Below are 23041 nucleotides of genomic sequence, written 5' to 3'. Positions count from 1 at the left end.
CCTCCTCATGGTAAGTTGGTGCTGGCTTGACTCTGATTTTAGTGAATGTCAAATTCTTACTGTTTCAAGTTCTGGTGGGCCTGGGGGCTGGTTCAGTCTGGAGAAATAAGGAGATTCAGTGCTTCAGTGCTGGGTAAAGCTAAGGCTGCTCTAGCCATAAACCAAGGTGCTTCATACAGGGAGTTACAACTGGGAACAGATGGTGGTGAGTATTTCACCAGGTAGGGCGCAGCCCCCACCACCATCATTCTCTCCTCTCATTTCTGGCGGTGAAAAGCTGGACAGGACTCTAATAGCTGGCTAATGAGCATGATTAAAACCTGGTAATGACTCATCCTGGGAGAAAATGTTCAACCCTGCCGAATACATTCTGCTTTATTATCTGTGAACTTCTTGCTGATGGAGACTGGAAATTGACCGACTTCCATTATGTGGAGGGTATGAGATTTGTCGGAAATGGGAGGGGTCTTCAAAGTGCCACGGCTTGTGACGTGCCTGGGTGGGCAGGGGGGCCCCTCCTAGATGCAAAGGAACACCTTTTTCTTCCCCATAAAGTACCAGCCTGTGATCTGAGCAGTGTTGAGTCTAAACAGAAATGCTTTGTTTTCTGTGTAGATTTGATTAACACTGTGCTGTTGAGTCTTTACGGTCAGGCCAGATTATATTACAGTCATGACAAGTAGTTAATGAATTTACATTGACTAATCCATACAATGCTAAAGATTTTTCTGTCAGGATTAATATCCAAAATGTGCAGGACACTGTCTGATATACGGCTTTGCTCCTTGCACCGATGTGACCCGTGGCTGGTGTTTAATGTCCCATGATCAGAGCTAAATGACAGATGGGAGCTGGACACTGGGATTCAGGACTGTTTGGAGAATTCTGTAAACAAATGCCAAAGATGATCTTATTCCCCTCTTATTAGACATCTGATATCTTGCTTTCTTCTTCTTTAAGAGCTTGGGCCAGCAACTTTGAGAATCCTCTCAGGACCCATGACGTCTCTGGAAATGGCAATATATTTTTCCTGCTCTTGGCTGCTTCCTTGTCTTACTGTTGCTTGCTCTGACCCTAAGTTTCCTCTGCCGTGTCTACTCAGCATGATTCTGACCTCTTGTCTTGTTTGGATCTTAGGCACCTGCCTTCCCAGCATACCAAACATAATATAGTCCAGACAACTCACCACTTCCAGAACCCTGACTAATCACCCTCACCATGGCCTCACCAGCCCCTCCAGCCATCACGTCTTTCCATGAATCTGAGGCCTGTTGGTGGCCATCACTTCATGTTGGTCAAATACCACTGTTATACTCATCTGAATGAGTAAATGCCAAACTATAGTGGGTGTCAGAATCATCAGGAAGATACATCAAGTAGGCAATTTGCTGCCCTATCCCTTAGGTCTGTGCCAAGTCCCACACATCTGCTTTTACATAAATCAAGTAGCACAAGTGATTCTTCATACTTGACAAAAGGTATATACATCCACACTTGGGATGACACTCCTCAGGTCATCTCCAGCAGACCCCTTGTTCCTTGGTAGCAGTCTCTGGAATAACTACTTTATTGATAGGTTGATGTGGGCAGATGCAGTCACTCTAGGATTAAGCCTCTGAGAGAAGACTCTTCCAGTACTGTGAAAATTCTGGTCTTTTCCATAGTTTGATCTAAGCTTTTGATAATCAAAAGCTTTGGGCATCACTGGATATCTGTACTCCCCAATTCTGATTATTAAAGATGGCAAAAATATATTATATTGGCCAAATGAAAGCCGTTTCTAGAGAGAATACCTGGGGGAGACCCTGGCGGGAAATTGACAGGGGAGAGTCAGAAGGGGATAGGCTAATTCCGAGTGGTTGCAGCCTCTGTGGGGTCATCTATAACTCAATTATCTGTAAGTCCAAGGCATGCATGAAATCTACACAGGTCCGGAAAGTATGGTCTTACTGTATACAACTGTAAGAGAAGTAAGAAGCAAGGGAAATATCACTATAGATTGGGGATCATGACAGGGGAGCTGGAATTAGGCCTATCAAGAGTCATAATTCTATGACATGATAAGAAGGATAGTAACCTCTACTGAGGACTTGATAGTTGAGGGAATTCCGGTTCAGAGAATCTAAGTAGCCTGCCCTAGACCAGCACTGGCAGTATCAAGATTCAAACTCAGGCGAGCTTGAGCATCCCACTGTAAAACATTAAGTGTTGAGGATTGTGAAGACATTAATTTTATCCAAAGCTGTGGAAGCATTCTGTCTGAAAGTCAGTGCCACTACCTTTTTTTTTTTTTTTCTTTTCTTTTTTTTTAAGGGCTGCATCCTCAGCATACGAAAGTTTCCAGGCTAGGGGTTGAATGGGAGCTACAGTTGACAGCCTAGGCCACAGTCACAGCAACACCAGATCCTAGCCATTTGTGACCTACACCTCAGCTCACGGCAATACCAGATCCTTAACACACTGAGCGAGGTCAGGGATTGAACTGATATCCTCATGGATACTAACTGGGTTCTTAACATGCTGAGCCACAGTGGGAACCCCAGGGTCGCCACTTTTAACTCTCACCCTTATATCTTTGTGGAATTTGTTAGGCCTCAGCTGACTCCTCTTGATTAGCTAATGCATCAGACAAGCAGTATCAAGTCATTAAGTGATTATCAAAGACCAAGGTCTCAAGTGTTTTCTTTCAAAGAAATTTCAGCACTGTAACTACATAATCAAGTATATATTTATCCTTAGAACCTCTGAAGATTGGATGGAGCATGCACTATTTTCCTCTTATATCATCTGAATTGCACCTCAGTTCAAACACCTCCTTCTCCATGAAAACTTCTTGATTTTTATAATTGAAATTTGCTCCCTGTGCTGTGTCCTCCTCTGGCCTTTGTACATCGTATCCATAGTTGCAGTTGCTTGGGTTCATATCTATCTCCCCTCTCCATATTGTACATGCCTAAAGGAAAAGCACTGAGTTTTATTCATTTTTGTGCAAAGCCGGTGTTAAATAAATGTTGACTGAATTCACAAATGGGGAACAAACCATATAACTAAGTGGATTATTTCCCCAAGGCCTCATACTTAATACTTAATATGGGCCACAAAACCTTGGTCTTTCAGATTCTGAGAACTCTATCACAAATATGCCTTGTGAGTGTTGATTAAGAGCCCAGTGTTGGCAGAAATGCCAATGAGTAAGTCAACATCTTGGCCCCAGGTGGCTTAAGTCTTACCCAGCCTAGACCCAAAAGGGCAGATCTGGACATCTGGGAAATTGAATTCCTTCCTTATTTCTCCATACCACAAGAGGCCCATTGTTGTTCAGTGAAACTAGTCAGTAGGCATCTTTTCTCTTTTTTCATGCCAAATCAGTGACCCTGTGCTTGTCCTCCCACAGAAGGGGGCTGACCCTCTGCAGCATTCCCACCCTGTCTTCTCTGAATGGCTCCCAACTGTCTCAGTGGCATTTTCCACTTTCCAGTGGCTGAGCCATGGCCTGGAAGAGCCTCCAGGTTCATGTCAAAGGGTTGTCCCAACTTGTGAGTCCCAGCCTTGGGGCTGGAGCACCACTGGGCTTCCAGGAAGGCTCATAAAGGGACCAGTTATAACATTCACACACATTCCTTGTGTCCCAGTTGGTTTTGGCTGAGGGGATGGTTGGCCAAGAACAAGGAGGCAGACACATTTCCAAAATCCAGCCCACGTGACCAGGCCACTGCAGGGAACTCAGTGGGAGACCTCCCTTACAGGCCTCCCCAAGGCAACTTTCTTAAGCTCCTTGGCATTCCTGGCACAGTCACTCTTTAGTGTCATTTTATTTTGACATTTTGTGATGTTTGTTTGCATGCTTGGGGCTGTTTCTCCCTGGTTTGAAAACTCCTTTTTGGAGCCAGGTTTTATATTCCTTTTAGAGTGAAGAAATCTCTGTGCTCCTTCAAGCAGAGGTGTTGAAAAGTCTTGCTTGTCCAATGAGTACCTTCTACAAGAGGAGAAAAGCGTATCAAAACATGATTTTTTTCGTTAGGTTTGGGGCAGCTTGAGAAAAATGCTAGTTCTGGGTCTCACTTTGGAATCAGTCTTTCAACATTCATTCATTTGATTTGAAGTTATTAAACACTTATCCTTTTATTTGGCATTGCACTAGGTACCAAGGTGCTATAAAGGAAAATGAGGTTCTTACTCTTGGGGAGAATCCAGACAAACTGTAGAAGCAAAATCTTCACCTTAGAAACAGCAGGAGTTTAACTGCCAAGCAATGAAGGTTACTGTATATATGAGCTTCTTATATGAAATCCAAGAATTCCAGGGTCCATAAAGGAGACTTTGTATATAAGAATGCATACATGTATATGTGTGAGATATGCAACATACTCAGAAATATACACATTCACACTCATATATGCCTTTTATTCTGGGGATAATTATCCGTAGTTTACAGATTTGGGGTCTTCCCTCAAAGGGTTCCCAAATAAATTCCACATGTTAGAAGTAACTACCCTCATATACATTGGAACACTAAGCTCAAATCTGGCTTTCCAGGCTAACTTAGACCAAAGTGAATAAATTCATTTTGCCTTTTTTTTTTGTCTTTTTAGGGCCCCATGGAATATGGAGGTTCCCAGGCTAGGGGTCGAATCAGAACTGTAGCCACTGACCTATGCCATGGCTTAGGTCACAGCAACACCAGATCTGAGCCTTGGCTTCGACCTACACCAGAGCTCACATCAAGCCAATCCATCTTGTCCTTTTTCTTATTTTTCACCTACCACTTTAGATTCTGACCCAGAGGTTGTATGTATCAGACTGTACTCACTCAAGTCTTATTAAGCTGCATAGTAAATGACATATATTTAGGTATGAAAAGACATTTTCTCTTTTTGTGGATATAATTTTAATAACAAGTATACTTCTCTCCAAAAAAAAAAAAAATCCCTGTGGTAAACTCTCTATTTCCTGTCTTGGCCAGATTAGGAAAAATAACATTTTATTTAATATGAGATAATACATAATGCAGTACCCATGCAACTATGATGGCATTCAATCATAGATAACCATGTACTGTGTCTTAACCAAGTCCTTTCCCTAGACAGAATATTGAGTTCAAGTCCCCTAAAGGAGGGAAAGAGTTACATCTAAAAATGACCTAAAGTTCTGGTTTGAAGAGAGCCAACAGTCAGTATATTCATCATTACTCTCTGGTCCCCTAGCCTCCTGCTGGGCCATCTCTGGTGATAAGACATGTAGTAACTTTGAAGACCACCATGCTGGTCCAGAGTGTGGCAGTACAGAGCCGCAATATTAATGACAGTTCCTGGAAATATGCAACATAGCAGCCTTGATATGGATAAGAGGAAGTTCTTCCTTAGCTCACCTTGCAATGTCCTCACATCCTGGACCTGGGTTCTGCTATCTGGAACCACTTAAAACAGGCAGGATCTGTCTGATGAAGGGACTCCTTCTAGTAGTAAAAGTTTCAGCTTGGAGTCTAGTGCCAAGGAGAAATGAGTGAGCAAATCAGGAAGAGAATGAAGATGGTTCTAGTTGATTCTGTGCTGAACACATAGAGACCACAGAGAATGGCTCTAATCAGAGGGGTCCAGAGCTTATCAGGTAAGCTCACAGCTGCTCAGAAATTACTCTTAGTTCTTTTCTTCTGACCTCTATTCTCTTCTGGCTAGTTCTGTGCTGGTTATCTTAGAAGTTAGAGCACAGTACCAATAAAAGGATAGTCATGTAGGTAATCCCTCCTTAGATGTACCTATTTTGTTATTCTCTTCCCTGACTACAAGCTAAACTCTTTACTATTACTACACAGATTTCTCCCTCTCTCTTTAATACATAGACATACACTTTCTACTCTCAAAAGTTTCTAAAAAAGAGTGTTAAGAGTTACTGAAAATAGAGGCAGAGGACATGTAATTTGAAAGGAAAGCTAGAAGTCATTCAGTCTCTCTCTAATCTGATCCCCCAAGTCCATCTACAATGTCTTTGACCTGCATTTATCCAGCCTGATGATAATAAAAGTATTTTTATTGCTATTATGATTGTCATTTAGTGAATGCTTATGGTACATTCATTATCTCGTTTAACCTTCCCAACAACCCTATGAGATGGGTAAAGCTAATGTACACATTTTACAGATAAAGGAGCAGGAGCTGAGAAGAGGCAGATAAAATTCCCAGAGTTACAAAGCTTTTAAGTGGCTCTGGCCAAATTTTAAACCTAGTCTGTCTGACTCCAAAGAATCCAAATATTACTGGTCTCTCCTATTTTCTTCTATTGAAGTATAGTTGATTCACAATGTCATGTTAGCTTCAGGAGAACATAAAATCAATTCATATATATATAATGTATATTATATATGTATATGTACCTATATATATATGTGCATATATATATATATATATTATTTTTCAGATTATTGTCCCTTATTAGTTGTTACAAAATATTGGGTACAGTTCCCTCTTGTTTTCTCTCCTATTTTTTGCCTACCTCCAGTGAATGAAAGGGGCGCATTCTCTTTCAATGGCGCTGTTAGAAAGTTTTTTCTTGTATAAACTTATTTCCTTATTTATTCATTCTTCCATTCCACACACATGTATTGGGTTCTCTATTCCAAGTACTGGACTGTGTGTTCCTATAAACACAGGTCTTCCAGATCTTCTGCTTGGGGCCATGCAATGACTCTATTTCCTTCAGCTATCTGAACCTGCTGGGTTTGTTCTTGTTTAAAGAGAATGTCCTCAGGTCCTTCAAAGCCCTTTGTGTAGGTAGCTTTCCACTGTTTTCCTCTTAAGAGTCCCCTCTTCCACAGGCATGTCATCCCCTCAGCAGCCAGCAGACTGACTTGGAACCTGTGCTGAAGCCTGTAGAACAGGACCACCGTCTTTCTCAAGGAAGCTCTCTGAAGACCTGGACTCTGGTGCATCATTTTCAAACGACTGCCTAGTTTTGCAACAAAGAGTAACCAACAAAAATGACTAATACCGAGAATTTACTATGTACCAGGTACTGTTTAAAGAGCTTTACTTGACTTATGTAAGTTCATCTTCACACCAACTCTTTGAGATACATACGATTATTGTTCCCAATTCACATACGATGAAACTGAGGTTCTGAGAGGTGGAAGAACTTGCCCAAAGTCATTTGGGTAACCAAAGCCCAACAGGCTTGTTCCAGAGGTTTACAGTGGTTTTGGTGATTAGCTCAGAAAGGGTAGTTCCAAGGACTATTTTCTGCCAGCCAAAGCCAATCCCTATTCAGCAGTTTCTTCTGAGATGCTTCCTTTTCCTTCCTGGGTCCAAAGAGCAGGCTGCTAGGAATCAAGATAGATTTGCACCAGCTCAACAGCCCTTAGCCCCTGCCTCTCTGTTTCATATTCAAAACTCTAACAATGCCCACCTCTGCATCCCAAACCCAGGCTTCTCCCCTGTTTCTGGAAGGCACAGTGCACCGTACCCTCCATCTTTTGTCTTCATTTTTCTTCCCTGAATCCTCCATTAAAGAGAAAAAATGCACAAATACATATCTTGAATCATTCAGTTGTATAGGGGTAACTGGGCATACTTATCAACCATTAGGCTCCTAAAAATATATATTTCTAAAAACAGCAGATATTTTTAAAAAGTTAAACCATACTCATTTTTTAGAATCTGCCACAAGTCTCTCTTAACAAGTATGAATTAACATTTACTAGTCCTGTCATTCTTTATAGGAAAATGTTTTTTGAACCTCCTATTATATATGGGCAGAATTTTCTCCCCAAAGAGAAAAACTATGCAAACTTAACAGCTCCTTTATTCGAAATTTAAAGATGAGTCTATTTTCTGAACATGTATAATTTATGTTTGTGAATTAATTCTATAATTAATGGTTGTAAAATACATCAAATATGTAAAGTGCTGTATAAGTACTTAATTAAAATAAAAACAAAAAAGTGATGATAATTAATTGTTCATCCCAAAGGCTAGACAGTATTATAGTTCACAGTAACTATCAATTAATATTCCTATTGTTAATAATAAGCTCAACTTTTTATGTAAAATAGAGCATGTTAAAATTTCCTGATTAAACCCTGAGTCAAAAGAAAAAAAGTTCTTTAAAAATATTTTCGTCATATAAAGCCGCTGTGGGAAAACAGCTCTCAAATTTTGCATTTTAATCGTTGGTTGAATTCAGCTTCATTATAAATTTTTTGACTCAGAATTATACCATTATAATACCACAATTTTCAAGTTCCTATTCCTCCCCAAGGAATCCTGAAAATGCAGCAAAACCCAAGGAGAGTGATTTAGTTATAAATACAGGTTCATTCATGTTTTAATGGCTAATATGAAATAAGGCACCTACTCTATGGGAAGAACTGTTCCCAGTACTTTGGACATTTTCTTTGTGTTGATTTAACAAATTTATTGAGCACCCACTGTGTGCTAGACACTGTGTTGGTGCTAGAACTTCAACAGGGAATAAAAACAGTTGCAAGTTCAATCCTCCATGGTGCTTACCATCCAGAGAAGGATGCAGACATAAAATAAGAGTTGCAAACATGATGAGGGTGGAAAGGACGAACATGCTCAACTTGAGCTCTGGTTTTTAGATTAAAGCAATTGCTGCTTTTTCATTGTTAGTGTATAGAAATGCCATCGATTTCTGTGCATTAATTTTGTATCCTGAGACTTTGCCAAATTCATGGATGAGCTCTAACAGCTTTTTGGTAGAGTCTTTAGGATTCTCTAGGTAGAGTATCATGTCGTCTGAAAATAGGGATAGTTTTACTTCTTCCTTTCCAATTTGGATTCCTTTTATTTCTTTTATTTCTCTGATTGCCATATCTAGGACTTCCAAAATTATGTTGAAGAGAGCGGACGTCCTTGTCTTGTTCCTGATCTCAGCAGGAATTCTCTCAGATTTTCAACATTGAGAATGATATTCGCTGTGGGTTTGTCATATATGGCCTTTATTATGTTGAGGTAGGTTCCTGCTATGCCCATTTTCTGAAGTTTTTTTTTTTTTTATTGGAAATGGGTGTTGGATTTTGTCAAAGACTTTTTCTGCATCTATTGAGAGGATCATATGCCTTTTATTCTTCAGTTTGTTAATGTGGTGTGTCACACTGATGGATTTGCAGATATTGAAGAACACTTGCATCCCTGGGATAAATCCTACTTCACCATGATGTACAATCCTTTTAATGGATTGTTGGATGTGGTTTGCTAGGATTTTGTTGAGGATTTTTGTATCAATGTTCATCAGTGACATTGGCCTGTAGTTTTCTTTTTCTGTGGAATCTTTGTCTGGTTTTGGCATCAGGGTGATGGTGGCCTCATAGAATGAATTTGGGAGTATCCCTTCCTCTGCAATTTTTTGAAATAGTTTCAGAAGAATAGGTGTTAGCTCTTCTCTAAATATTTGATAGAATTCGCCTGTGAAGCCATCTGGTCCTGGCCTTTTGTTTGTTGGAAGTTTTTTAATCACAGTTTCAATTTCAGTTCTTGTGATTGGTCCATTCATCTTTTCTATTTCATGTTGGTTTAGTCTTGGAAGAGTGTACTTTTCTAAGAATTTGTCCATTTCTTCTAGGTTTTCCATTTTATTGGCGTATATTTGCATATAGTAGTCTCTCATACTCCTTTGTATTTCTGTGATGTCCATTGTTACTTCTCCTTTTTCATTCCTAATTTTATTGATGTGAGTCCTCTCTCTTTTTTTCTTGATAAGCCTAGCTAAGGGTTTATCAATTTTGTTGATCTTTTCAAAGAATCAGCTTTTCATTTCATTGATCTTTCCTATGGTTTTCTTTGTTTCTATTTCATTGATTTCTGCTCTGATCTTTATGATTTCTTTTCTTCAACTTCTTTAGGTCTTGTCTGTTCTTCTCTCTCAAGCTGTTTTAGATGTAAAGTTAGATTGTTAACAATGAAAGAGCAGAAAGAGATATTAGGGAAGCAATCCCATTTACCATCACATCGAAAAGAATAAAATACCTAGGAGCAAACCTATCTAAAGAGACAAAAGACCTGTATTCTCGAAACTATAAGACACTGATGGAAGAACTCAAAGATGACACAAATAGATAGAAAGATATACCATGCTCGTGGATAGGAAGAGTTAATATTATCAAAATGACTATACTACCTAAGGCAATCTACAGATTCAATGCAATCCCAATCAAATTACCAAGGACATTTTTCACATAAGTCAAACAAAATATTTTGAAGTTTGTTTGGAAGCATGAAAGACCCAGAATAGCCCAAGACATCCTGAATAAGAAAAATGGAGCTGGAGGAATCAGGTTCCTAGACTTCAGACTATACTACAAAGCAACAGTCATCAAAACTGCATGGGACTGGCACAAAGACAGACATACAGACCAGTGGAACAGGATAGAAAGCCCAGAATTAAACCCATGCACCTACAGCCAACTAATCTATGACAAAGGAGGCAAGGATATACAATGGAGAAAGGACAGCTTGTTCAATAAGTGGTGCTGGGAAAACTGGTCAGCCACATGGAAAAGAATGAAATTAGAACACTCCCTAACACCATACACAAAAATAAACTCCAAATGGATTGAAGACCTAGATATAAGACCAGACACTATAAAACTCTTGGAGGAAAACATAGGCCAGACACTCTCTGACATAAACGACAGCAACATCTTCTCAGATCCACCCCTCAGAGTATTGACAATAAAAACAAAAATAAACAAATGGGACCTAATCAAACTTTAAAGTTTCTGCACAGCAAAGGAAACCCTAGACAACACGAAAAGACAACCCACAGAATGGGAGAAGATCTTTGCAAGTGAATCGACAGACAAGGGATTAATCTCCAAAATTTATAAACACCTTCTGCAGCTCAACAACAAAAAACAAACAACGCCATCAAAAAATGGGCAGAAGATCTAAACAGACAGTTCTCCAAAGAAGACATACAGGTGGCCGAGAAACACAGGAAAATATGTTCAACATCACTCATTATTAGAGAAATGCAAATTAAAACCATGATGAGGTACCACCTTACACCAGCCAGAATGGCCATCATCCAAAGGGCTAGAAACAATAAATTTTGGAGAGGTTGTGGAGAAAAAGGAACCCCTTTACCCTGTTGGTGGGATTGTAAATTGGTGCAACCTCTGTGGAAAGCAGTATGGAGCTTCCTCAGAAAACTAAACATAGAACTACCGTTTGATCCAGCAATCCCACTCCTGGACATCTATCCAGAGAAAACCACGACTCGCAAAGACACATGTACTCCCATTTTCACTGCAGCACTCTTTGCAATAGCCAAAACATGGGAACAACGTAAATGTCCATTGACAGAGGAGTGGATCAAGAAGATGTGGTACATATACACCATGGAATATTACTCAGCCATTAAAAGGAACGAAATACCGGCATTTTTAGCAACATGGATGGACCTAGAAATTATCATGCTGAGTGAAGTCAGCCATACAATGAGACACCAACATCAAATGCTTTCACTGACATGTGGAATCTGAAAAAAACAGCAGACTGAACTTCTTTGCAGAAGAGATACTGACTCACGAACATTGAAAAACTTATGGTCTCCAGAGGAGACAGTTTGTGGGGTGGGAGGATGTGCTTGGGTTATGGGATGGAAATCTTGTAGAATTAGATTGTAATTATCATTATACAACTACAGATATATAGTTGTATGTATATCTGAGTAACAAAAAATTCATTTGAATAACAAAAAAAATTTTCCTTTTCCACTGAAAAAATAAATAAATAAAGCAATTGCTGACATGAGGCAAAAAACTGAATATTGTCATTTAGCCTTTCCTACTTTATTTTTTAAGTCAGTTTGTTGAGTTTCCTTGCTTTTTAAAATGAGATCTTCATAAATAATCCGTCTGTTGCAACTTAATTAACCAAGGAAAGATGAATAAATCAAATGGATATTAATTTGCTTACTTTACTCTGAGGGTCAATTTGCTGAAAATAGACAAATTGAGGTACATTTGTGGAGAGTTATTGTTACACCAACTATCCTTACAAATTTCACTGGAATTGCTTAAACTTCCTTTGTCAACTGTGCACAGTGACATGACTGGCATGTCACTGGTCCTGTCTAGCTTTTCATTGGTTGGTGGGGCTGAGGGTGTTGGGGAACCCCTGCCTACAGAAGCTGGGTTTCTTAAGAACCAGCTCTGGCTCCTACCCTGCAGAATTTTCACAGCTTATGTCCTTTCCAGAAGCAGTAGACCATTAAGGAGAGACAAGTAATCTTATTTTGAAAAGGGAAATATAACTTCCTGTCACTATGCTAATGAAATAAAGTTGGAATTCATAAAATATCGTATTTAATGAAAATTCTGCCAAGATATAATGTCTATGTGGTACATTCTAGAATACCCACCCACACAGAGCTCTTTCTTCTATACATACTTTAGCACTGAATCTTACACTTGTTGATCTCAAGACTTTTTTTTTAATATCAAGACTTTTAACTCTAAGTTAAAAAAAAAAAAAACCTGTTCTCAAAAGATTAACACATCTCAAACATGGAGTGAAAATGAGTGAAATAAGTCAAAGTCAGACAGAGAAAGTTTAATACTGTATATTTCACACGTATGCAGAATCAAAGAACAAAAAAATGAACAAATATAATAAAATAGAAACAGACTCAGAATCAAAGAAAACCAGTGATTGCCATAAAGGAGGAGGATGGGGAAAGGGCTAAATAAGTGAAGGGAATTAGGAGGTACAGACTACAGGTCATATAATATGTTACTGGGATGTAATGCACAGAATAGAGAATATAGTCAATAACATTATATTAATTTCATATGGTGCATAATCTATAAAAATGTCAAATCGCTATCTTTTACACCTGAAACTAATAACATTGTCAGTCAATAACAGTTCAGTAAACAAAGAGTACATACCTCTATAAGTGAAATTAAAAAGCATTGCCCTTTCCAGGCTCCTGTAGATTATATTAATAAATGATTCAACTTTTTCCCTTTCTCTCAATCTCCGTTTTGATCATGAGACTGTACAATTCTTGCTGCTAAAGAAGTGGAGTCCATGTTCCAACTCCTTGAATCTGGTCTCAGCCCTGTGAATTACTTTCACCAATTGAACAAGGATTTAGTGTGTTAGTTCCTTGCTCAGGCCCAAAGAGATATTTTGTGTTTCCACTTTGTCCCTTTCACTTCTGCCATCACTCTAGAAAAGATATGACTGGGTCAGCCTGCTGACCCTAAGGAGAGGATGCGGAATCCTGAGATGCTATAACCCAGGTGCCTCAACTAAGCCCACCTCAGGACAAAGCCCCCAGACAACCCCCAAACACACGTGCAAGCCCAGTTGAGATGAAGCAAACCTAGTCTTCATCAGGAACTTTAGATGACCTAAAGACATGTAAGCTATAATACTAAATTATAATTGTTTTAAGACACTGAATTTGGGATCATTTGTTACACAGTAAGGGCTAACGGAACCAACTCTAAATCCCTTAAGAAAAGATTCCTGGCCTGCTCCAAAATCTCTGGAAAGACCCCTGTGGTCTGATACTTTTATCAAAGCAGACATGGTCTCAAGTCCAAGCTTTGGTAACTTCTCTCTCTGTCTGTCCCCTGCCTACAAGACTTGGGGATAAGGCCATTATTCCTTCATCCAGATGTGTCCTGTGGTGAGATTGCCTGATCCACTTTGCTTTATGTCCTATGACCACTGTTCACAAATTAATATATAGTCAGGATTCATGGGAAGTGAACCTTTCTATTAACTCAAGTTAATTTCAGAAGAGGACATTTGTGGAATAAAAGTGAGATGATAACAGAATATAAGTGCTATTGCATTGCCAAGGACAAAGAAAGGGGCAGGCACACTGGCTAAGAGAAGAGCCAATGCTTTGATATCTATTCATGTGCTTCTTCATTTTTAATTTTTTAAATTAAAGTATTGTTGATTTACAAAGTTGTGTCAATTTCTGCTGTACAGCAAATTGACCCATTCTTACATATCTATACATTCTTTGTTTTCATACTATCTTCCATCACGTTCTAACCCAAGAGATTGGACATAATTCCCTGTGCTGTACATTAAGACCCCATTGCTTATCCATTCTAAATGTAATAGTTTGTATCTACCAACCCCAACTCTCAGTCCATCCCACTTCCTCTCCCCTACCCGCTGGCAACCACAAGTCTGCTTTCCATGTCCATGATCTGTTTCTGATTTTGTACAGGAACATTTTTGCCATATTTTAGATTCCACATATAACTGATATCATATGGTATTTGTCTTTCACTTTTTGACTTATTTCACTTAGTATGAGACTCTCTAGTTCCATCCATGTTGCCGCAAATGGCATTATTTTGTCCTTTTTATGGCTGAGTAGTATTCCATTGTATTAATGTACCACTTCTTAATCAATATGTCAATAGACCTTTAGGTTGTTTCCATGTCTTTTCTATTGTGAATAGTGCTATGATGAACACAGGGGTACATGTATTTTTTGAATGAATGTTTTGTCCAGATATATGCTCAGGAGTAGGATTGCTGGATCATATGTTAGTTCTATATTTAATTTTCTGAGGTACCTCCATACTGTTTTACATAGTGGTTGTACCAATTTGTATTCCTACCATAGGCTTAGGAGGGTTCCCTTTTCTCTACACCCTCTCCAGCATTTGTTATTTGTAGACTTATTAATGACGGTCATTCTGACAGGTGTGAAGCATTATCTCATTGTAGTTTTGATTGACATTTCTGACATATTTAGTGATAGTGAGCATTTTTTCCCCATGTGCCTACTGGCTAACTATATGTCTTCCTTGCAGAAATGTCTATTTAGGTCTACAGCCCATTTTTTCAATTGGGCGTGTGCTGTTTTGATTCTCCTTAGGCTCTATCATTGAGTCAAAAGCAATCTCTCTCTGGCAACTTGGTCTTTTGGATGCAGTTCATCATATAACTCCATCTACAGGCTCACTGTTTTCTCCCCTTCTACATGAGAGAGGAAGGTCAGTTCAATTCCCCATTGCCCACTGGCCTTCTGGCATAGCCCACAGAATTTCAACCTAAACAAAAACTTCAGTGTATCCAAAACACCCAGTCACATCTCCTTTCCTATGCGCCCCCGCCTCAGTACTGCCTTGTACTGTAGCTAAGTGACCTGGACAAGTCCCATCATCTTCCTGGGCCTGGGTTTCCATGTTTGCAGACATAGAGAACTGGATCACTAGATGACTGTTATGGCTTCTAATCATAAATTTCTCTGATTAGTCTTATCTACTCAACCAGATTCACAGATACATCAATTTTTAACTTTGGAAGGAATGGTTCCAAGTGATTCAGTCACAGAACTTTAATTTATGAATGATAAAGAGCCCCAGACAAATAAAATGAGTGGCCTGGGCCCACCCAGCAAGTTCGCAGCAGAGCAGAGATGAGACCATTTTTCCTTTTTCAACATTGACTCTCATTTAACTTCCTTGAGGACAGGGGATAATTCCAAACTCCATTTTTTTTTTCTTAGCCATACAGTCCAAGAATTGTAACCAACACTCAATAAATCTCAATAAATATCTGTTGACTTCAACTGGGAATGAGTAAGCATTGGTTACACAGCCAAGAACCAAATTTCTGAGTCTGTTCAGCCAAGAGAACATGACCGCCACGTTCCCTGGAGGTTGTCTTCCCTCATGTGGGGGAGAAGGATGATTGTACATAACTAGTTTTGTTAGCTAAATTTTGATCAAAGAGTCAAAACACCTCCTTATCCAGCATTAGGTTGACATCACTTGGTCTTCAAACACCAGGGCTGCTCACCATGAAGGTGTGGTGGGCAATTTACACCTAATTTCTCACTCACAGTTTAGGTTTTGAGAGAAGAGAGAGAGTGTGGGCAAAGACATGATGGATTGGATTTAGGCAGATGGCCACTAAATGTGCTTATTGTTTCTGAGTGAACTCATGTTTCTCTGGATAGAAAATACCTTAGGTTCACAAGGAAAGTAAAGCCAAAGAGTCACGTACTGAGGACAATCAGGTTTGGATTATTTGTAATTTTCCCAAATATTCTCCTCCTTCAATTTTGGAGAGGTGCAAGTTTGAACATGGTCCCCTCAGGGTGGCATTGCTGTTGAAATGGGGAGACACAAAGCCACAGAGCATCCCAGTATGCTGTCTTGGGAAACCACATTAATAAAGCTCAGCTTACTCTCAAGTCAGGCACTTGAAGCATTCTGAGGGCACTAGTTTTGCATGTTGACAGAAGACCCTTAGAAAGAATGTTCAGTCCTTAAATGTGTTTGGAAAATGCGTAGTTAAAAGATTTTTTAAGTTTCTTCTCCTCTAAAAACATATATGACTAAATATTTGATTTTTGATGCATTAAAAGAATATATGGCCCACATATGCTGTGAAAGTTAGTGGTAAAATACCCACAAATTCCCAATAAACTTAAGAACAAAAACATTCAGTTATTTCTCTGAATTGACTTGTGAATTCTTTTGCTTCCCTAAAAAGCCCCCCATGTACACACACACACACACACACAGATACACATATGTATATGGGTTTGTATGTTAGACATGCAATTTTGCTTTTGTAAGAAAAAAGTTGAATTATGCTTTACATAGTCTTGAATGATTTGCTTTTTTCTTCATCCATTGTTATATGTCTAAGATTCATCCATGTTACTGTAATTGTACATCATGGAACTGTTAATATCCCATTATGTAAAAATCTTACTATTTATCTATCTGTACTATTATAGATGGATGATTTAGTTATTTCCAGTTTTTTAGCTAGTGTGAGTAATGATGGAATGAATAGCCTTATAAATGAAACCTATGACAAACACGGGAGAAATTGTCTAATGTACACACCTCTGAGGAGAACTCCTGAGTCATAAGTAATGTGTGTGCTTAACTTGACAAGATAAAAGCACGTCATTTCTAAAGTGTTTATAGTGATGCATTCTCTAGAAGTGGTGTATACGAACAGTGCTGCCTTTATACTCAGGCAAGAAGTCTCAGGGGTGAACTTTAAACTGCCTTCCTGAAATCTTCCTAAGTCTTTCTCCTGTGAGTGAGACTGGCTTGGTCCAGGAGCAGTGACTGGGTAGGGCATTCTAGGCCTTGTTTAGCCACTTTAGGGTTCTCTCTGTCCCTCTAACCTTCCATCACAACTCATCTATCCCACCCACAAATGAGGAGTTATCAGGCTACTATCTATGGGATTATCCTGGGGCCCAGAGCACACATCACTTCTGCTGGCTGAGACAGTATTTCTTTTGCAGGATTACGTGAGATTGAGCTGCTAGCCTAGAGCAGGCAAGCTGATTTGGGGTGATTCTAATTGTTCATATAAACACAGACCCTGAAAAATACATTTGCTTTGAAGCCCACTCATTCTAGGAGTAAGAGTTCCTAATATCCCACAATCCCATCACCACTTAGTGTTGTCTAGCTTCTTAATTTTTGCAACCTAGTGGATATGAAATGCTCTCTCGTTGTGGTGGTAATTTGCCAATCCCTGATTACTAATTAATTTAATAATTTTCATTATCTTTATTTTCCATTATAATCATTTTTCTGAAATGCTTTTTCAGGTCCTTTAGCCATTAGTTAAAATTGTGGTAAAATACATAATATTTACCATTGTAAACATTTTTCAGTATACAGTTCAGTGTCATCAAGTATATTCATATACTTGGTTATGCAATCAATCTCCAGAACTTTTTTATCTTGTAAAACTGACATTCTATATCCATTAAAAGACTCCCTGTTTTCCTTCCCCTGCCCAGCCCCTGGCAGCTATGAGTCCATTTTTGTTAGTTTGAATTCAACTACTCTAGATATCTCATATAAATGGAATCATACAGTATTTGTCTTTTTGTGACTAATTTCAATTAACATAATGTCCTTAAGTTTCATCCATATTGTAGTATGTATCAGAACTTCCTTTTTAAGTCTGAATAATACTCCATTGCATGTATATATCACATTTTGTTTCCATAGTCATCCACCAATGGACACTTGGGTTGCTTCCATATTTTGACTATTGTGAATAATGCTGCTACAACATGGGCATGCAAATATCTCTTCAAGATTCTGCTTTTGATTCTTTGGATATATTCCCAGAAGTGAAACTGTTGGATCATATGGTAATCTATTTCTAATTATTTGAGGAATCACCATACTATTTTTCATAGTGACTGTAGAATTTTACATTCCTTCCAACAGTGTACAAGGGTTTCAATCTCTCAAAATTTTGCCAACTTAAAAAGAAAACTGCCATCTTATCGGCAGGTTATGTTATAGATGTGATGTGCTGTGGTTTGTTTTGCATTAACCTAAAGATTAATAGTATTGAATATCTTTTTATATGCTTGTTAGCCACTTCTATACCTTCTTCGGAGAAATGTCAAGTTCTTTGTAGATTTTTTATGCCAGTTTTTTATTTTATTGTTATTGAGCTGCAGGAGTTCTTCATGTAGCGAGGGGATATTAACCCCTCCCTACATATATATATATGATGTGCAAATATTTCCCACTGTTCTGTAGGTTGCATTTTTACTCTGTTGATTGTGTCCTTTGATGCACAGAAGGTTCTAATTTTGATGTAGCCAAGTTTATCTATTTTTAATTTTGCTACCTGTGTTTTTGTTCCCTTGTCAAGAAATCATTTCCAAATTCAATATTGTGAAGCTTTTCCTTTATGTTTTCTTTTACACTTTTAGGTATTCCTTTGATTCATTTTGAATTAATTTTTTGTATATGGTATAAGGTAAGAATCCAACTTAACTTTTTTTTTGCATGTGTATATCAAGTTTTCTCAGGCATTGAAAAAAAAAAAACAATCATCTTGAAGACCATTGTGTTGAAAATACACATTTCCCCATTGAATGGTCTATCTATCTATCTATCTACCTGTCTATCTAAGGTTTATGTCTGGGCTCCATATTCTCTTCCACTGGAATATAGGTCTCTCTTTCTGCTGGTACCACACTTTGTTGATTACTATAGCTTTTTAATCAGTTTTGAAATTGGGAAGTGTGACACCCAAATTTATTTTTCTTTTTTTTTTTTTAAGATTGCTTTGACTGTCCTTGAAATTCCATTTGAATTTTAGGATGGATTTTTCTATTTCTGCAAAAAATGCCAGTGAGGTTTGATAGGAATTGCCTTAAATCTATAGATTACTTTGGGTAGCATCAACATAAAATATTCAGTCTTTCAATTCATGAGCATGGATATATTTCCAGTTCCTGTGTCATCTTAATTTCTTTTAGCAACATCTTGTAGTTTTCAGGGTACAAGTCTTTTGCCTCCTCTGTTAGCTTTATTCCTAAGTATTTTATTCTTTTTTAATGCTATTATAAATGGAATATTCTTCACTTTTTTTAGATTGTATGTTATTAATGTATAGAAATGAAACTGATTTTTGCACGTTGATTTTGTAGCCTACAACTTTGTTGAATTCATTTCTTAGTTCTAAAAGCCTTGGGTGTGTGTGTGTGTGTGTGTGTGTGTGTGTGTGTGTGTGTGTGTGTTATCACTGAGGTTTCTAACCATTTTCTTAAAAGATGTATTTTTTTTTAATTTGGAGAAGTTCATTTTTTTCAGATATTAATCTTTCGTTGGTTATATGCAACACAAGGATATTTACCAGTATCTTGGTTTGTCTTTCATTCTCTTTATGATGTCCTTGGAGGAAAAAAAATATTAGTTTAATGTCACTGGATTTAGTTAGCTCTTTTGGTTAGTACTTTTTGAGTTGAGTTCAAGAGATCATTTCCTAGCTCAATTTTATGAATATATTTTCTTATAAATCCTTCCAAATTTTAATTAATCTATATTTAAGCACTTAACTCATCTGGAATTGATTGTGTGGTATGAGGTAAGTATATATTTTATTTCATTTTTTCATAACTAAAGCCATCTGTCCCTGAACCAATTGTTTACTGGTTCCTCAGTGATGTGATATTTCCTCTGGCATTTATCAAGTGTTCACTTATGCATGGAATTCTGTCTGGACTCTTATTTTTTTCCAAATTAATTTTCTCTACAAAATAGTGACAGTACCTTAACTATTTGGTTTAAAATGAGTCCTAGTATCTGGTAGAAAATGTCCTCTCCTCCGATTCATTTCCTTTAGGAGTGTCTTGGCTGTTTGTGGGCATTTGCTCTTTTGTATACATTATAGAACTAGCCTTTCAAGTTTCTTTAAAAAAAAAAAAACTCCATTGGAATTTTTATTGGGATTGAATTGACTCTACAAGTCAGTTTAGAAGAACTGAAATCTTTAGAATTTTGAGCTTTTCAATTCATAAGCAAAGAATGCCCTCTATTTGTTTAAGTTTCTTCAATGTCTTTCAATATTTGTATTTAATGTTTCTGCATCAATGAATTTCAGATCTTTTGTTACATGTATTCATAAGTATATTTTGTGGTTATTATAAAGGGTGTACTTTTTTTTCAATTCCATCTTCTAAATGTTCATTTTTGATGTAGAAGATGCAACTGATTTTTTTTATATGGATCTTATATCCAGCCACCTTGGAAATTTATCACCAATTTTTTATAATTTGTCTTTAGATTCCTTTGAGTTTCCAGTGTAGTTAATTATATAATCTGTGTCAATATTATTTTTTCATTTCTATCCTTATACATTTTTCCTACTTCACTATTTAGGGTTTCCATTGCAATATTAATAGCAGTGATATTGGAACTCCTTTTCTCCCCCTGAATTTTTATGGAATAACTCTAACTTCACTATTAATAATGCCGTTTTCTGCAATTTTTTGTTAATGAGCTTTTGTAAGTTCAGGAAGAACAGCTCTATTCCTAAGATTATTTGTATGTTCATTTTGTTTTGTCTCATTTTTGTTAATAGCTGTTTAATTTTATCAAATAGCTTTTCTGTAACTAATGATATAATCAAATATTTTCTCTTCAATAATTTATATTTAATCTTCTTTAATGGAATTCTAAGGTAAAGACATAATATATGCTATTAAATTGCAGGAAATTTATGCTTAGACACATAATAATGAAATTGATATCACATCAAAGACAAAAGTTCTTAATAGAAAAAGAGAAAAATCAAACACTCAAAAATAATATGAGATAAAAGCAACGCCAATAATTGAAGCCAAAAGATGATGGATAATATATAAAATGATGTTTCCAGAAAAGCCATCTTTCCAGAGTTAAGATAAAGAGAGAAATTTCTAGACAATTTCCATCAACTAAAATTCACTCAAAGAATTGACAGCTCTCAAAAAGTTAAACATAGAATTACCACATAACCCAGAAATTCTAGTCCTAGGTGTACTATTCCAAAGAATTGAAACTAGGTACTTACCCAGATAGAAAAATTATTTAAAAATATAAATGCACCTCGGTGTTTATTGTAGAACTATTTACAGTAGCCAAGGCATGGAAACAACTTAAATATTCATCAGTAAAGGGATGGATAAAGAAAATGTTGTATATATATACAATGGGATATTACTCAGCCATAAAAAGAAAAAAAAAAAAGACCATTTGCAGCAACATGGCTGGACCTACAGATTATCATACTAAATGAAGTAGATCAAACAGAGAAAGACAAATATCTTATGATATCACTTATATGTTAAATCTAATGAAATGATACAAAAGAACTTATTTGTAAAGCAGAAACGAGCTCACAGATTTCAAAATCAAACTTATGGTAACCATAGGGGAAACTGTTGGAGGGAGGATGAAATAACATATACACACTACTGTACATAAAATATGTAACTAACAAGGACCCATTTTATAGCACAGGGAAATGTACTCAATAGACTGAAATAAAATATATGGAAAAAAAGAACTGATATATGTATATAAAAAACCGATTCACTTTGCCATGCACTTGAAACCAATACACATTGTAAGTCAAATCTACTCTAAAAAATGAAAATAAAATAAAAGAGGTATTCAAACAAACACTTATATGAGAATGTTCAAAGCAGCACTATTAACAATAGCCAAAAGGTGGGGACAGCCCAAATTTGCAATAATGAATCAATAGAAAAACAAAATGTGGTATGTTTGTGATATGTGTATGTATATATGTATATGCATGTATATATATGTATGTGTATGTATATATATAAATAGTATTCAGCCATAGAAAGAAAAAAAGTACTGTTACAATGTGGAGAAATCTCAAAAACATTATGTTAAGTGAAAGAAGCCAGACATAAAAGGTTACCTATTACATGATTCCTTCATAGGAAATACCTAGAGCAGTTAAATCCATAGGGACAGAGAGAAGATTGGTGGTTGCCTGTGAAAAGGGAGAATGGAAAGTAACGACTTAAAGAGTCCAGAATTTTCTTTTGAAATGATAAAAATTTGTAATAAGACATTGGGTTGGTGCTCAATACTGGAAACAAACTAGAAGCCATTGAATTGCACTAGAAAATCATTAATTTTATGTAATGTAACTTTCAGCTCAAGAATACTTACTGGTAATAATTTGTCTAGTTCTAGGTGTATTTTAGCAGGGGTGTTTGTCAGAGTGCCCGGTTCATTGTACATTGGACTTAGAAGTAATGTTTTATTTTTCTGCATCCACAGCTTGTGGAAGTTCCCAAACCAGGGACTGAACCCATGCCACAGTTGCAGCCTGTACCACAATTGTGTCAATGCTGGATCTTTAAACTGCTGCACCACAAGGGAACTTCCAGAAGTAATGTATTTTTAACTGCAGAATTCCTTGACCATTTTAACAAGCTAATGTACATTGATGCCTTTCAATTATGAGAACACACAGGATTTGGGGACTAGGGGTCTAGTTAGTATCAGGAAATTTGAATTAAAAGACCATGTGGTGTGGTGATAGGAATAGCAGCAGCTGTACCAGCAGCATTGCAGCTGTCATGGTAATGACTGACTTTAGTGAGCCTGTGTTCCATGCTCTGTCCTAGCACTTTATAGCTATTAACTCCACCAACCCTTACAACAAATCAGTGAGGGAGGTTGTGTTATGGATCCCATTGCCAGATAAGGAAACTGAGTCCCAGCTAT

Source organism: Sus scrofa, chromosome 14 (genome assembly GCF_054392235.1).
Source record: "Sus scrofa isolate SSC_HxYL_T2T_F1_AM1 chromosome 14, Sscrofa_HxYL_maternal_Yorkshire_Landrace_v2.0, whole genome shotgun sequence".
Taxonomy (NCBI): domain Eukaryota; kingdom Metazoa; phylum Chordata; class Mammalia; order Artiodactyla; family Suidae; genus Sus; species Sus scrofa.
This window is presented reverse-complemented; position numbering follows the sequence as displayed.